At 31.7% G+C, this 15,151-nt stretch overlaps 1 long non-coding RNA gene across 1 annotated transcript in view; it reads left to right on the top strand.

Moving 5' to 3' along the window:
* The first annotated feature begins 8,201 nt into the window (after positions 1 to 8,201).
* LOC127708394 (uncharacterized) overlaps positions 8,202 to 15,151 on the top strand; it is a 30,548-nt gene continuing 23,598 nt past the window's right edge. The window contains exons 1-4 of the long non-coding RNA XR_007985264.1: positions 8,202 to 8,498; positions 11,306 to 11,415; positions 12,961 to 13,138; positions 13,902 to 14,021. This is a non-coding gene — a long non-coding RNA (uncharacterized LOC127708394). The remainder of the gene's footprint in view (positions 8,499 to 11,305; positions 11,416 to 12,960; positions 13,139 to 13,901; positions 14,022 to 15,151) is intronic.

Below are 15,151 nucleotides of genomic sequence, written 5' to 3'. Positions count from 1 at the left end.
TTGCACTGTGTTTGTTTTATGTTTTACTCATGTCTTAACGTCGGATAGTTAGTCCTAGGACACAATTATCGTCCTTAAATGTTCGCTGTCTACAAATATAGTCCCTATTGTGGACAGGGTATAACATACAAATTTGTTTTTATACGCTTTCCAAATTTAATTCTTTATATTTTATGCAGGAAATACTAAAAGTTTGATAGAATGTGTCCCCAAAAGTAGTACACGTCACTGTAAAGATCTTTTGGAGATAGAGCAGGAGCGATTTAAATTTGATATAATTGCTTAAAAGAAATGCACAACTGAATAACTCTGTGCTCTGGCCAGTAAACTATAGTATTTATTAGAATTCTTCAAATCAACTCCATTAGAATGACAAATATTCTGTCCGCAGTAAAAGAAGGTCTTCAGAAATACTGTAAAACTGTTTACTCGCGTTGTGGTATTAAACATATTTGGATTCTAAAAAACTCTAAAGAACTTATGGATAATTTTAAATCTCGATCTTTCACTGAAATTAATTTTATCATAACATTTGATTGTTCAACCCTTTATACCTCCATTCCCCATGTCATGACGTGAAACTGAAAAATGGTCTAAAAGAAATAATCCACAATGCTTTTCAATATAAAAATAGTAACATACGCAATATATTCATTGCTTTGGATACCATACGACATATTTTGTTGATAGAGAACAAAAAAGTAATACATGCTTCACCGAGGAACAAGTGATCAGTAGGCTTGAGTTTCTTAATGACAACATTTTGTTGAATTTGGAGGTAGTCTTTTTCAACAAATTGTCGTCGTTCTTATGGGAACGAACTGTGCGCCTCGCCTTGTCGACCTCATCTTATTATCATATGAGTCGGAGTTCCTTCAGACACTTGTCAAAAACAAGAAGATCAAAGAAGCCAGATAATTTAATTTGACATTTAGATATATATTGATGTTGTTCTTTCCAGAACTAGAAATTAAAGAAACAACAGACACGGCGTCCTCCGTTTTTTTTTTTAAACTTTTACCTCGAATTTGACATAAGCGGTCATCTCAGTACCAATAACCATGACAATTGAGACAATGTTAATTTTGAAATTATAAATGCATATTCGATATACATTATTTCGGTATTGAAGAGCACGCAGCTGCTGCTCAGACTTTATAAAACGTAACCAGTGTCTGAGCAGAAAATTGATGAATCAGGATAAAATCAAAGAACGTCTCGTTAGTTTTCTAAAAAAAAACTTTAGCGGAAGATTACAAGACCTTGTTGATAAATATTTCGTATTAACTTCACAAATAATATATGATGGTCTTGAAGTAGTTTCTAAGTACTGACGTTGTTTATCATCTTAATTACGTGTTATAGTTATAAATATAAGAAGATGTGGTAATATTGCCAATGAGACAACTCTCCGCAAGGGACCAAATGACAGAAATTAACAACTTTAGGTCACCGTACGGCCTTCAACAATGAGTAAAACTGATACCGCATAGTCAGCTATAAATACAGTGTTCTTTTTATCTGTCGTTGTATATTTCTAACCTTTACTGTTTAATCCATTTTTCGTAATCGTATTTTGGCGTGGCTCGGTATTTATACGCCCCGCCATTGAGTCATTGTGCTATGGTTATTTTTTGTGTTCTTGTCTTTCATTTTTGCTGATGTGCTTTGTCTATAGAGTGTTTTACGCCATTTTATTTTTCTTTTGTTGACATAGTTGTTTGTTATTGTAATGATTAAGATTATAATACAATGTTGACTGCTGTACGCCATTTTTTGACATTTTGAACCTATTATGATTGTTTGTTTTGCTCACACATTGATGTCAATATAATGGAACTTTATGCGACAGTCATGCAAATGAGAAGTTTAGCTTGCTAAAAAACCAAGGTTTGATTTACCATTTCTACGTATGGAAATGCATGTATCAAGTCAGGAATATGACAGTTCTTTCCATTCGTTTGATGTGTTTGAGTTCGGTATTATATGTTATTTTACTTTTTAGATATCAAGGTAAACCCGTACAAGCAAATTGTTGATTGCAAAAGAGAGGCGAAAAATACCAGATGGATACTCAAACTAATATGTCGATGGAAACCTGACAACGCCATGGCGAAAACCGAAAAACAATAAAAAAACAACAGTAAATAAAACTTAAACACGGAACACTCAAAACCATGCAACACAAACCCCGACAAAAATGGGGGTTGATCTAAGGACTCCGGAAAGTTAAGCAGATCCAGGTTCTACACAACTTTGAATTTCGCAATACTATGGATGTTCTACCACATGCAAAACCTTTCGGAATTTTGGGTCTCCAATGCTCTTCAACTTCGTACTTTATTTGGCCTTTTCACTTTTTTTATTCGAGCGTCACTGATGAGTATTTTTTAGACGAAACGCGCGTACAAAATTTTAATCTTGGTATCTATGATGATTGTTTTTACAACCACTGAGTCGATGTAACTGCTGGTGGAGATTTCCTCCACGAGGGTATCACCAGCCCATTAGTCAGCACTTCTGTTTTGACGTGCATCATAATACTTGATATGGTCATACTTATAATAAATCAACTGTTTACAAAACTTTGAATTTTTCGAAATACTACGGATTTTCTACCCCAAGAACAGATTACCTAAGCTGTATTTGACAAAACCTTTCGAAATTTGGGGTTTTCAATGCTTTTTAACTTCGTACTTTATTTATTTGGCATTTTTACTTTTTTTAATTTAAGCGTCACCGATCAGACGAAACGCGCGTACAACATTTTTATCCTGTTATCTATGATGATTTTATGTCACATTCAAGGAAAAAAGGACGAGATTGTGGTAATGACAATTGGAACATATTCGTCGTCACCTGTGAAACAGATATTCCATAACGGTCAACTAACTCGTGATGGCATCCGTAAATTTTTGAAGCGATGACTTCTTCTTCAACACTTGGAACCTTGATTTAATAGCTTCCTTGTAAGCAGCAACCCTCTATAAAGGAAATCTTACATAGGGATTTTGAATTGGTGGTATGACACCTTTATTGGGAAGAGCAGTGAAACAAACAAAAAATTCAGAAAACAATGAAAGTATTTTTGTTGACTGATCATTTGCAATGCAGGAAGTCACATTTCAACATTTTTAGCAAAAAAGGAATATATTGCTAGTTTACACCCCTTAACCTGGATTTGTGCCACTTTTCTTTTAGCTTTCTTTCAAATTTAACAGTATGTATGCATATAAAACAATTGTCAGAAAATTGTAATCAATGAATAGTTAGTTATTTCTGTGGTTTATAACGGTGAATTAATAGGCTGTTAACTGCAACAATAAAAAACAAAACAAAATAAAAGAAAATATTGTCATGAAGATTTCATGAAATTATTTGGTTTTTCCTGTTATATCATTGTCATAATCAATCATTAATCAGGCAGCATGTCACATATTATTTACACTGCAACCATACACCCAAATGAACTATAATTAAAATCTGTTTACCTTAAATAGCATTAACTGATTTAAATAATATGTTGCATGGTCATAATTGTATATAAAAAAGATACAAGCTTTATTATTTTGTTCACCAGAATTGTAATTCATCTATAAAAGACTCATCAGTGACGCTCGAATGATAAAAGTTAAAAAGGCCAAAATAAATACGAAGTTGAAGAGCATTAAAGGCCAATAATTTCGAAAGATTTTGCCAAATACAGCTAAGGTAATCTATTTCTGGGATAGAAAATCCTTACTATTTTGCATAAGGAAATGCCTGTACCAAATCAGGAACATGACTGTTGTTTTCCATTCGTTCTATGTGTTTGAGCTTTTGATTTTGTCATTTGATAACGGACTTTCCGTTTTGAATTTTCCTTTGAGTTTGGTATTTTTGTTATTTTACTCTTAAGTATTTCGAACAATTCAAAGTTTATAAACAGTCAATTTCGAAATATGACAATATCAATGATAATTCATGTCAAGACAGAAGTGCTGACTCCTTGGCTGGTAATACCCTCGAGGAGGAAACATCCACCAGCAGTGGCGTCGTCCTAGTAGTAGTAAAAACACTCATCAAAGATTATTGATCAATAAATGGTCTTTTACTGATCACTGAAGAAAAAAGTGTGTTGGGGGATAATATTCTAAGACTCTTTATAACAACTACTTTTTAAAAACTTAAATCATGGTAAAAGATGTATACAGTCTCAGTATAACAAAAGTAGGGCAAAGAAGAAAAAAATCAACCATAATGATCTGGATAATGAAAGTTAATGTTTCTGAATTTTATGTATTTTTGGAATAAATTTTATAAATTACATTCAGTTCAAATTGAGCTTTATATTTTGCACAAATAAGTTGCAATTTGTAAAGATTTGATTGTGTTTATTACACATTGACCAAGGAATAAGAATAAGGCAAATCAAAAGACTTCTGGTAAATTTTTATGTATCTGTAGGTGCCACACATCACATTTAGAACATATTTTTAAAGTAGTCCTACTTTGACAAAAACAGTACTTTTGATGTTGTTTACTTAAACTAGCAAATGAATTTACACGTTGACTTTTACTGAATGATAAGACAAGATAAGTTAAGATTGTTTTAGGATAAATACCAAACAATGGAATTGCTACTAAATACAAACACAAATAAACAATACAAATATTTAGCATACAAAAAGTACTGAAATGTTAGACGACATGCCTCCCCTTCAAATTAGCATAAAAATATTATATTTAGAAGAAATGCTGCTTAACTCTATTTTATTCATTCATGTATTAGGTTATATTAAAGAAAAAATGTATAGATATAGTAAAATCAATAGTTCATACACTATTGTTTCTGTAATTATACATCTCACTTATGCCATTAATAATGTTATATTCTACACAAGAGAAAATAAAATCATTTTTTTCCCCATTACTCATTGAAATAAAACTAGGAACAATATCAAAAATTTCATTAATCATTTTCATTCTAGAGTTATTAAGTTGTGCACACATTATTGCAAAATGAAATTCATCTTCCACCTATATATAACATAGGGGGCACAATCTATTTTCTAAAGCTGTTTCATTATACCTATTACGTTCAATAGCTAGCGTGCTGTTACTTATTCTTATTTTGGTATGGTTTTTAATAACATTTTTATCTAAATTTAATAAAAGATATTTTTCAAGTTCATACTTTACTTTAAATTTTCTACCATTCATCGAATTCACATCATTAAAAATACCATTTTTCCAAAATATATTGAAATCTTTTTTCCTTAAGCTTCTTTACTAAAGCTAAAAGTAATCGTATTCTAGAAAAAGTACATTGATTTTGCCAAACATGAGAACAATTCCATTTGGATAGTAAAATTTTTATTTTTGAAGCAAATCCATCAGGTAATTGCTGGTTAACTTTATAAACATTATATAGTAAAGACTCCTTTGAGTTTGAAATATGCAGCCAGAATCATATAGAAGACTTTAAAAGAGCATATATACCAATGGGGGACATTCCTAATTCAGCTAATACAGCTATATTTACTGCTTTTAAATTAACTCCAAGTAGTCTCTTTGCAAATTTGATTTGAAATTTAACTGATTCCATTGTCAAATATTGTATTGTTTTTCTTTACATTATAAAGTGACCATATCTCACTACAATAAAGCATAATTAGACTAACACAAGAATTAAATAGTTTCATTTGGGAAAAAATGTCCGTCTTATCAGAATATAGCATTTTCTTAATGCAAAACAATGCGAAATAGATGTTGACCATATTGAGCCCAAATTTACTTGTGCATGAATTTGCATTGCAATTAAAGGTATGCTTATTAAGATTTTAGGAAAACAAGATTGCTTTTTCGTAGAAGGTGACTTCAAACATTGGTTGTAAATAGCATGTAGAAAGGTGGTAAATGTACTATTTTGGATACACATGGTGCTATTGAAGTTCAACTTAAAGTAAAATATTAAGAGAGCTGAGCCAATTTAAAGGTTTGGTTGAATATATAAGGTTTTTGAATTAGTGGTGTGACAATATGAGTAACACGGCGGATGCAACGGTTTACCAGAACTTTCCGGAGCATCTGAGTTTACTCCGGGTTTTGGTTGAGTTTTGTTTTTTTCTATGAAGTGTATTGTGCTATTTTTTACTGGTCATTTATAAATATTCTAGTTAACAATCTTGTATTATTTACTACGATTATCCAATGGATTTACTTCTTGTACATTCTACTTATATCATAAGCCCAAATGAACTGTTCTCATCACTTGGCATCCATCCTCGTACGATTACTTATATCAAAATCTTCCTCCCTGAAACTGCCAATAGGAACCAAACTCGACCACTATAGTGTCACTTGGGGTACTTAGTTTATAATTATAAAAGGTGTCCAATGACCCCGCCAGGCAACCAGCGTAGACACCATGGTTAAAAATAGTACGAAGGCTTGAAATTCAAGTATTGTTCATTATTTTGAAAATCGTTTTAGAAAAAGAAAATCTGACACGCGCAGAAATTTTAAAATGTCAAAATTCATTCGATCAAAATTGTCAAACAACTTCTTATTTGAGTTTTAGCACTTAAATGACGATTTTTACCATTTTTTTCACATCGGAAGCTATTACTTTGAAAACTATAGTGTGGTAGTAAGAATGGATTTATAATGTCAAACATGATCAGCAGGAAAAGATCTACAAATAAGTTAGCCTAGCTGAAAACGTCAGTCGACTTCTTATTGCACTTGATTGACAATTTTTACTCATTTTGTGTTTTCTAAGCTACAGGAAATAGAGCAGAACTGTTTATATAAGTAAAAGACAAAAATATCAGAAGAACAAGATCTACAATTAAGTCAATTGGCCGAAATTGTCAGTCGACTTCTTATGGTAGTTATTATCTGTGAACGTCAAGTTTTATCCATTTTTTCTGTTTATTGCGGAAACAACAGTAGATGGATAGAAACTGTTAATGAAAAAAATCATAGCAAAATACAATCTGCATATACATTGTAACTTAACATAGCTAAACACATTCATCAAATCCTTTTACTGCCCTTTACGACGATTACTACGGGGCTTTTAAGTGTGTTTTTTGTTGTTGTTGTTTATAAGACTATAAAAGATAAAAAGAAGAGCTGTCGATAACAGAAAATATCAGTTAAACAATATCTACATAAAAGTGAAAAAATTCAATCGACTCTTTATAGGAGTTATTGTCCTTGAATCACGATTCTAACTATTTTTGCATTTTTTGAAGGAAACGTGAAGTGAATTTGTTCTTATGTTGTGCGATGACACCACTGTCCCAGGTTAGGGAGGGTTGGGCGCCCACAGGCGTGTTTAACCTGTTATATTCTGTACGTGTCTGTCCCAAGTCCCATATTTGTTTTTTCGTTTGTTGTTTTGTTATTTAATCAGGCCTTTGGTTCTCTCGTTTGAATTGTGTTACATTTGAACATGTCGGGGCCTTTATAGCTTGATATACGGTTTGCTCATTATTGAAGACCATATGATAATAACATCTACGTCATTTTGTCTCTGGTTGATACTTATTTCATTAGCAATCTTACCACAGCTCCCTATTTTGAATTGTAGTGTGAGCGAGGCGTGGTGTTCTATGGATACATATTCTTGTTATCTGATACCTTGTCCCTTTGGTATATTTCGCCTCACTTTTGAAAACTTAAATATATAGACTATAATTTAAACAGAAAAATAGGTATACAAATAGTCAATATGAATCATTTGTTGCCTGTAACTCACATTTTTAACATATAATTCAATGTTGGATATATTCACATGATTCGTGCAAACTATCATGGATAGACATAACCTTGGTGCATCAACTGCGATCAGCAGAACATGATTTATCCTACACATATCCATTCGACACTAGTAATCTTGTTGCATGGTGCGTAATTTGTTTGTCAAAAATACCAGATACCTGTTGAGCGATAAAACCTTCTTGGATCCTCAAGTGTTATAGCTGCATTTCGATAAAGAAACCTGCGTATATTGGAAATATAATAATGCAATTACTAGTATGCTAAGATTTGTAAATATTGCTTAAGATTTATTTGATTAAATGAAAGATTCAAGCAAGAGTGTTTGTATGACAAATTCCGGTTTGAATTTATATGACATATGACCAATATTTAATTTTTATAACTTACTTTAGTTTTTTTATATGTTTTTGTTTTGTAATTTTTAGCTTTTGCGTATGTTGGGATCATCGCAAGTATTGTGTTGTATGGAAGAGCTGTATTTCAATGCCAACTGATCGGTGACCATTTTAAAAGAAATGTAACAAGGAAGTGGGACTTGGATCACACACTATCATTATATAATGGAAAGTCGATTAATTATTCCAAATATACAGAAGAACTATATTCAAGTGGATTTAGACTCATTGTTCATAATTTCACAGAATACGATTTAGGAAAAACTTACACATGTGTGTACGGATTTTTACAAAACTCTATCAAATTATCACTCAGCGATGATTTGTTTATATGTAAGTCTCAGAACTATTTCATATCTCCTACTTGTAAATTAATCTAAACATATGGTACTTAAGTAGTTAAATTCATCTTTATTTCACTGTAGACTTCTGTACATAAGCTGTTTACATGCAAATGTCAAAATACAGTATTTGTATTTGATATTTCCTGTCAGAATTTTCTTGACACATAATTTCATTTAATTGGGTACAGACGTTCGGCTAATAATAAAAATACCCCCAATTCATATATTGATTTATTTAAAAAATTCCTAACCATACATATATTTCATAGGAAAATCTATATATATATATATAACCAAGCTACGATCTATCTTAATTAGATGTATTAGTCAGAACAATGTGGTAAAAAGATAAGTTTCATTGCTGTAAAAAGCTTTTACAGACAACTCATCAGAAGATAAATATTTATTACCCATTTTGTACCCAAAGTTTTATTATCTCCTTAAAATTGCATTCCCCCCATTGATACATTTGACATCTAAAAAAGTGACCCATACCAGCGTCTGTATATACATTTGTTTGTTTTTTGTTTTTTTTTAATAGGTGATACCTTTCCCCTTTGTGATTATCCAACAATGCATATCCACTGCAATCCTATGTAAATGTAAATAAACTCATCATAGATACAAGGATTGAATTTTGTATTTGCTCCAGACGCGCGTTTCGTCTACAAAAGACTCATCAGTGACGCTCGAGTAAAAAATGTTAAAAAGGCCAAATAAAGTACGAAGTTGAAGAGCATTGAGGACACAAATTCCTAAAGGTTTTGCCAAATACAACTAAGGTAATCTATTCTTGCTTGAGGTAGAAATGCCTTAGTATTTCAAAAATTCAAAGTTTTGTAAACAGTTAATTTATAATTATGACCATATCAATGATAATTCATGTCAACACGGAAGTGCTGACTACTGGGCTGGTGATACCCTCGGGGAATAAAAACTCCACCAGCAGTGGCATCGACCCAGTGGTTGTAAATAAACTCATCATAGATACCAGGATTGAATTGTGTATTTTGTAATTCATTTCTCGTGTTGCGACTACCCATAATGTTACAATTCCACATTTATGATTTTTCTCTCCCTTCCGTAAGGCTTTCTCAATTCTATAATCCATTTACGCCAAAAGATTTTAAGCAACATCATCAGGAAACCTATCAGAACTAAATTTTGTAACGTAATAAATATAAGATTGCTTGTGTATTTTATGAAAGTACCGTCACACAATTTGAAATTAAATTTCAAAACCAATAGTTAAGTCAGATTGGCATCATTGAATCGACATGGTGGACTTATGAACGAGTTGTAATATCACTGATACAGCAACATCGACAGAAACTGACACAGCAACATCGACAGCAACACTCAACCAAATCGTGAAAGCGACTATAATGTTTGGCGCGCATTCATATGCGTTGACTAAATATCACTATGACTGATTGGATTCTGTGACAGTACGTGTGTCCTCTGTCACAAACTACAATTTATAAAATGCACCAAGTTTTTAAATGTGAAAACAAAATATATATTCACCGGGCGTATGCGATGTAGAAATGGTGCTAGATATTTGCACTACATGTATTTTGTACACGTGTCCTGACTGTTGTAAATTCAGTTAACAAGCACGGTTAGAAGTTTAAATAATTAAAATTAACCCCAATTGGAAAGATGAGAATCAACTCTTTATAGAAAAGTTGATTATTCATATGGAAATCTACTGTTTTAACTTTCATTGTTTATGCTGTGTTTCCATACAGAGTAAAGACAGTAAGGATAAATCATTTTAATATATGTTAATCGATTCCAGCATAAACGATATCGTTTAAAAACTCAACCATTTTAACGATTTTTAGTTTCTAAGATTTTTTAGAAAAATAAGTATAACATAAGGATATGTGGTAATGTTGCCAATAAGACAAGTGTCCATCATCGTCCAAAATGACTTTGATTTAAGCAACTATACAACTATAGGTCACCGTACTGCATTCAACAATGAGCAAAACCAATACCGTAAAGTCAGTTACAAAAAGCCTTCACATAACAAAATGTGAAACAATTCAAACAAAACAACTTACGGCCTAATTTATGATACAACAATAAACAAGGTATTTCAAAGTATGCTAAATACAAGTAAGAAAATCGTCTTGTCCAACAGAAAATGATATACGATACGTCCTTTAAGTGTAAAATATAAAATGTAGAGAGCATTTAATGTATACTCTAAATGTGACAGTCTTATTAAGCCGCTTAGGGTTGATGTTGACAGTTTAAAAGGCAAATCAAGCAATGTAAAGTTGTTTATAAAAAGAACTGTTTAATTATGCATTTACATCAACGTCTATACACAAAAAAGGAAACAATACGAAGAAGAATACAATCATTGTCTTTGACTTCGTGCATGTGCCTAATGGACATTTGGAGGTTAACCAAGCAATCGGTTTTGAGGGTTTATGGAATACTCATCTTAACAACAAAATTAATTACTTCAATTCTCCCATTATGAACATTCCATTCCAGAAACACATACATATAGAGTATATATCTCCAAGTTGATACAATATTCTAGAGCTTGCTTTTCTTAACAAGATTTGTTTATAAAGGTTTGCTACTTATAAGGGAGTTGATTATACCAATTTCGTAGCGATAAAGATGAAAAAGTTCCAGTGACTCAATTAATTATTATTGACAAATATCAAATACATGTACATGTGTCCTAGATTACCTCTTAAAATTTTATTTCTTCCAATTGTCGTGCCGTTCTTTGTTAGTTGTCGGATATAATTCCTTCTTTTTCTTTTATAGCGCTACCTAGGAAAGTGGATAAGGATATCACCTTTTGGAAAACCAAGGTGGATATATATGTGAGGTTCCATGATGTTTTTCCAGAGCCAAAATGTACTTGCACTTTAAATGTAAGTACGAAATACAAGAGCAATATTTTACCTTATCTAAGACATAATATTAATTCCTTAATTGTAAATCTTAATTTTTGATAGCTTAATATTGACGAATTACAGATTATTAACATGAAAATAATCTTTTAAATGTTTATGGTCATGTTCGACCGTTCCGACCAAATTATATTTCTTTATTTGACGACCAAATGGAATTAAAGGGGGTACTTGATTTAATTGATGACATAAGTGTTTTTTATCATTTATTTTGATAAGGAACATAAAAAGCCAAAAGTATTGCCGGGTATACGGGAAACGTTTCAAACGCAAAAAATTAATGCAAAAGGACAAAAGGACAAAAATAACACTCCCTGGTTTAATTGTAAACAGTTTGTAAACAGTTTAAATACAATTTTTTTTATTATCTGTGAATTTTGGCAAAACATTTTCTCTTATATCACGTCCATACTTCACAATGACTTCTGTGTAAAAAAACGCTTTTCGGTCGTGAATATTGTTTTGCAAAAATATTTACGAGACATATTAGATATTATATAAAACAGCTTATAAAGAGCCAGAAGATACCAAGATGGCATGCAAAACTCGAGGGAAACTTAAAACGCCATGGCAACACATGAAAGCATCTAAAAGATAGACAAAGTTAGGAAAACACTTCATAGAATACTAAATTGAGCAACAGACGATAAGGGTAATGAGTTAGTAGTCATGAATATTCCTAAAATTTTATACTTTAAAGTTAAGGATGTTTTCTCCTCTTGTTTTTGGATTTCTGCCAGATTTTCGGAATCCTCTGATTTTATCCATGTATTGCCATTAAAAAATTTGGCCCACTAACCCCTACTTTTCTTTTCATAATTTTATTACATATAGTTTTAAAAGCCATATTTGAAAATCTTATAAATTCCTTGTAATTTTTTCATAGTTTTTGAAACAAAAAAGCGGCCAATGTCAAAAGTATGAAAAATCTAGAGAGAATCATTTCCCGCCAAATTTGCAATGACTTTTATCTCGAAAACAAGCACACGGACGTTTCGTTTTTTCTGCTTTTCTAGTTTCTTTATTTATATTCTATCATTTCAGAATAGTCTTTTAAAAATCTTACTATTTTGAAACAGAGTAGCGAACATCCTTAAATGATTTTGATATTAAAAAAAACAACGAACATAGTATAAGAGATTCGGAAGATTCCATAGGGATAGTCAAAACGAACTTTTTTCATGGCAAAAAAACATGACAAAAAACATGGCAAAAAACGAAAACGAGAAAAAGACAAACAACAGTCTACAAAACAAAAAAAGTGTTGTAACAAAGTAGGTACTACAATTTACCACCCTGACAACCATTATTTAAAAAAAACGTTATGTTCAATATCAAAGACTGTAAAATCTCAACGAATGCGTCCAAATAAGGCGATATTTATGTAATATGACACCTTGTATGTACAATGACAATTTGCACTCTTTCCTTGCTTAAAAAAAACCCTGTTCAACCATACTGACTTTTCTATATTGATAGTAACGCAATTTGTTTTTCCTGTTAAAGGATGAAAGTATCAACAAACCATTTGACAGGAACTTCACGATGGTCGGTGCATTGTATATGGCATCATTTTGGATCAGTTTAAACCTGAGCAGTTCTTCTTGTGTGGACAGAATAAATGTAAATTGCTCTATTTTGGAGGAAATCGTTTTTGATGAAGAAGCTTTGGACACGTGTACAGGTAATTTATTATAAACATTTCATGATTTGGAAATACCAAAATTTCTATGAATCACCACTGGCGAGGTTTTATTTTATCTTTTGTTTAAATGCTTATATTGTTCAACAAGCTAATTTTTGCTAACTTTTGTATTGATTTCGTAAATTTAATACACAGTACAGATTTTGTACTTTTTTACTCTTACTTAAAATTTCGTTATGAAAATAAGGAAATGTTGTATGATTGCCAACGAAAAAAAGTATCGACGAGGATGTAAACATTTATAGATCACAGTAATTTCTTCAATACTATTCATATTATTACATCATTTGACTGATTCAAACAAAGATTTCTAAGATTAAGTAATGTTACTTTTGGTATTTCTGGACTCATCCAGGTGTACGTTGTAAACTCCAGGCAATAAATATGTATGTATTCAGAAATTAGACTAATACAGAACTTGAAAAATGTGAAAATTTTATAATGACAGCTTGTTAACTTATCAGAGGTATATATTTATAGATTACTTAATAATCGTTCGGACCTAACATTAAAAAAAAAACCGAAATGACCCCTAAACAAATTATAAAAAAAATATTTTCAAATGCATTTTTTCCATGACAATCATTATTTCTTAGCATCACACTTCCCGACTGAAACTTAATCGAATTTTTTTGTAATTTCGGGCCTTTTAAAGCTGAGGTTTGAGTTATGCTCATTGGCGAAGGCCGTTAGTCGACCAAAAGTTGCTAAATAAATCTCAGATGACTAATGCTAATTTCAGATGTTTCCATGTTGCCTGGTAGGACAAACACTCTCCTGGTTGTATCCGTTGTTTTAATAGTTGGACTTCTTGTGAATATTTTAATACTGCTGGCTATCTTCGTACATAACACAGTTTACGGTATGTTATTTATGTATCTACTAAAGTTACACTGGCAAAAATGCCACACATGTGTACATGCGTGACACATGCGTTTCACATGTGTGTCACACGCATGTGAAAGAGACGTTTCATGCCACGCATGTGACACATGTGTGAAAAACACATGTGATACGCATGATACACACATGTGATCATGCGTTTCACATGTGAATCACATGCGTAAGGAAATACACCTGTGATACATGCGTGATTACTACATGTAAAAGGCATGGTGCCTGTATTAAATATTTTTCAAAATGTCCACTTATTTGTCCAATTACCATGATTGTTGACATGTTTCTCAGTTCTCATGTGAATTACATGCAATTTCTAACACATTTTTCTAACACATGCGTTATACATGTGTTTTCTCTATATATACACAGGCAAAATGAAATTAAGGTGAATTGAGCATCAATCACACAAATTCACAGTATTTGAGCATATTTTAGATAAGTTAATGCTAATCTAGTACACATTCTATTTTGATATATAAATATTCTTCTTGGTCTTGACTATGTGTTCATACTTCCATTATATTTTACTTTCTTGATCCTAAACAATACAAAAAATATTTATCTATCAACTCCCAACTCACAATATCTCCAATGCAAGAGATAAGATGCAATAAAACAAAGAAGGCAAGCAAATATCCAGGTCACCTTAGTTCACTCCTAGAATTTTTTCGGTTATGTTCAAGTCTCAATACTTTTTTTAAAAGTCATGTAAGGATTGGTGATTCATTTATAGAATATGTATGCACTAATGTATATTTCATTTTTAATATGTATGTACAAGTCATGAGACAATCCAATCCCATTATGGAAATAGTCTTACTTGCAAAAGATGCCAATTTTTCTTTTGAAAGTTTTGAAGAAAAAAAGTATTTCACCCTGCCACATATTCCTGTGCCTGTTTCAAGCCAGGAACCTTTTCAGTGGTTGTCTAAGTCTCATCCTAATAAAAAAAAATATTTAAAGAATTTGGTGTTGATGGCAGCTCTTTGATTGGTATAGACTCTGGTTAATTAAGTAGATCATGACATTGTTTAGACACCTGTTCATTGTTGAGGACTGTATGTTAGCACCTTAATGCCTTTCATGTGTTTT

Source organism: Mytilus californianus, unplaced genomic scaffold (assembly GCF_021869535.1).
Source record: "Mytilus californianus isolate M0D057914Y unplaced genomic scaffold, xbMytCali1.0.p SCAF_7, whole genome shotgun sequence".
Taxonomy (NCBI): domain Eukaryota; kingdom Metazoa; phylum Mollusca; class Bivalvia; order Mytilida; family Mytilidae; genus Mytilus; species Mytilus californianus.
The sequence above is the reverse complement of the archived record's forward strand: the minus strand, read 5'-3'. Positions and strand labels throughout refer to the sequence as shown.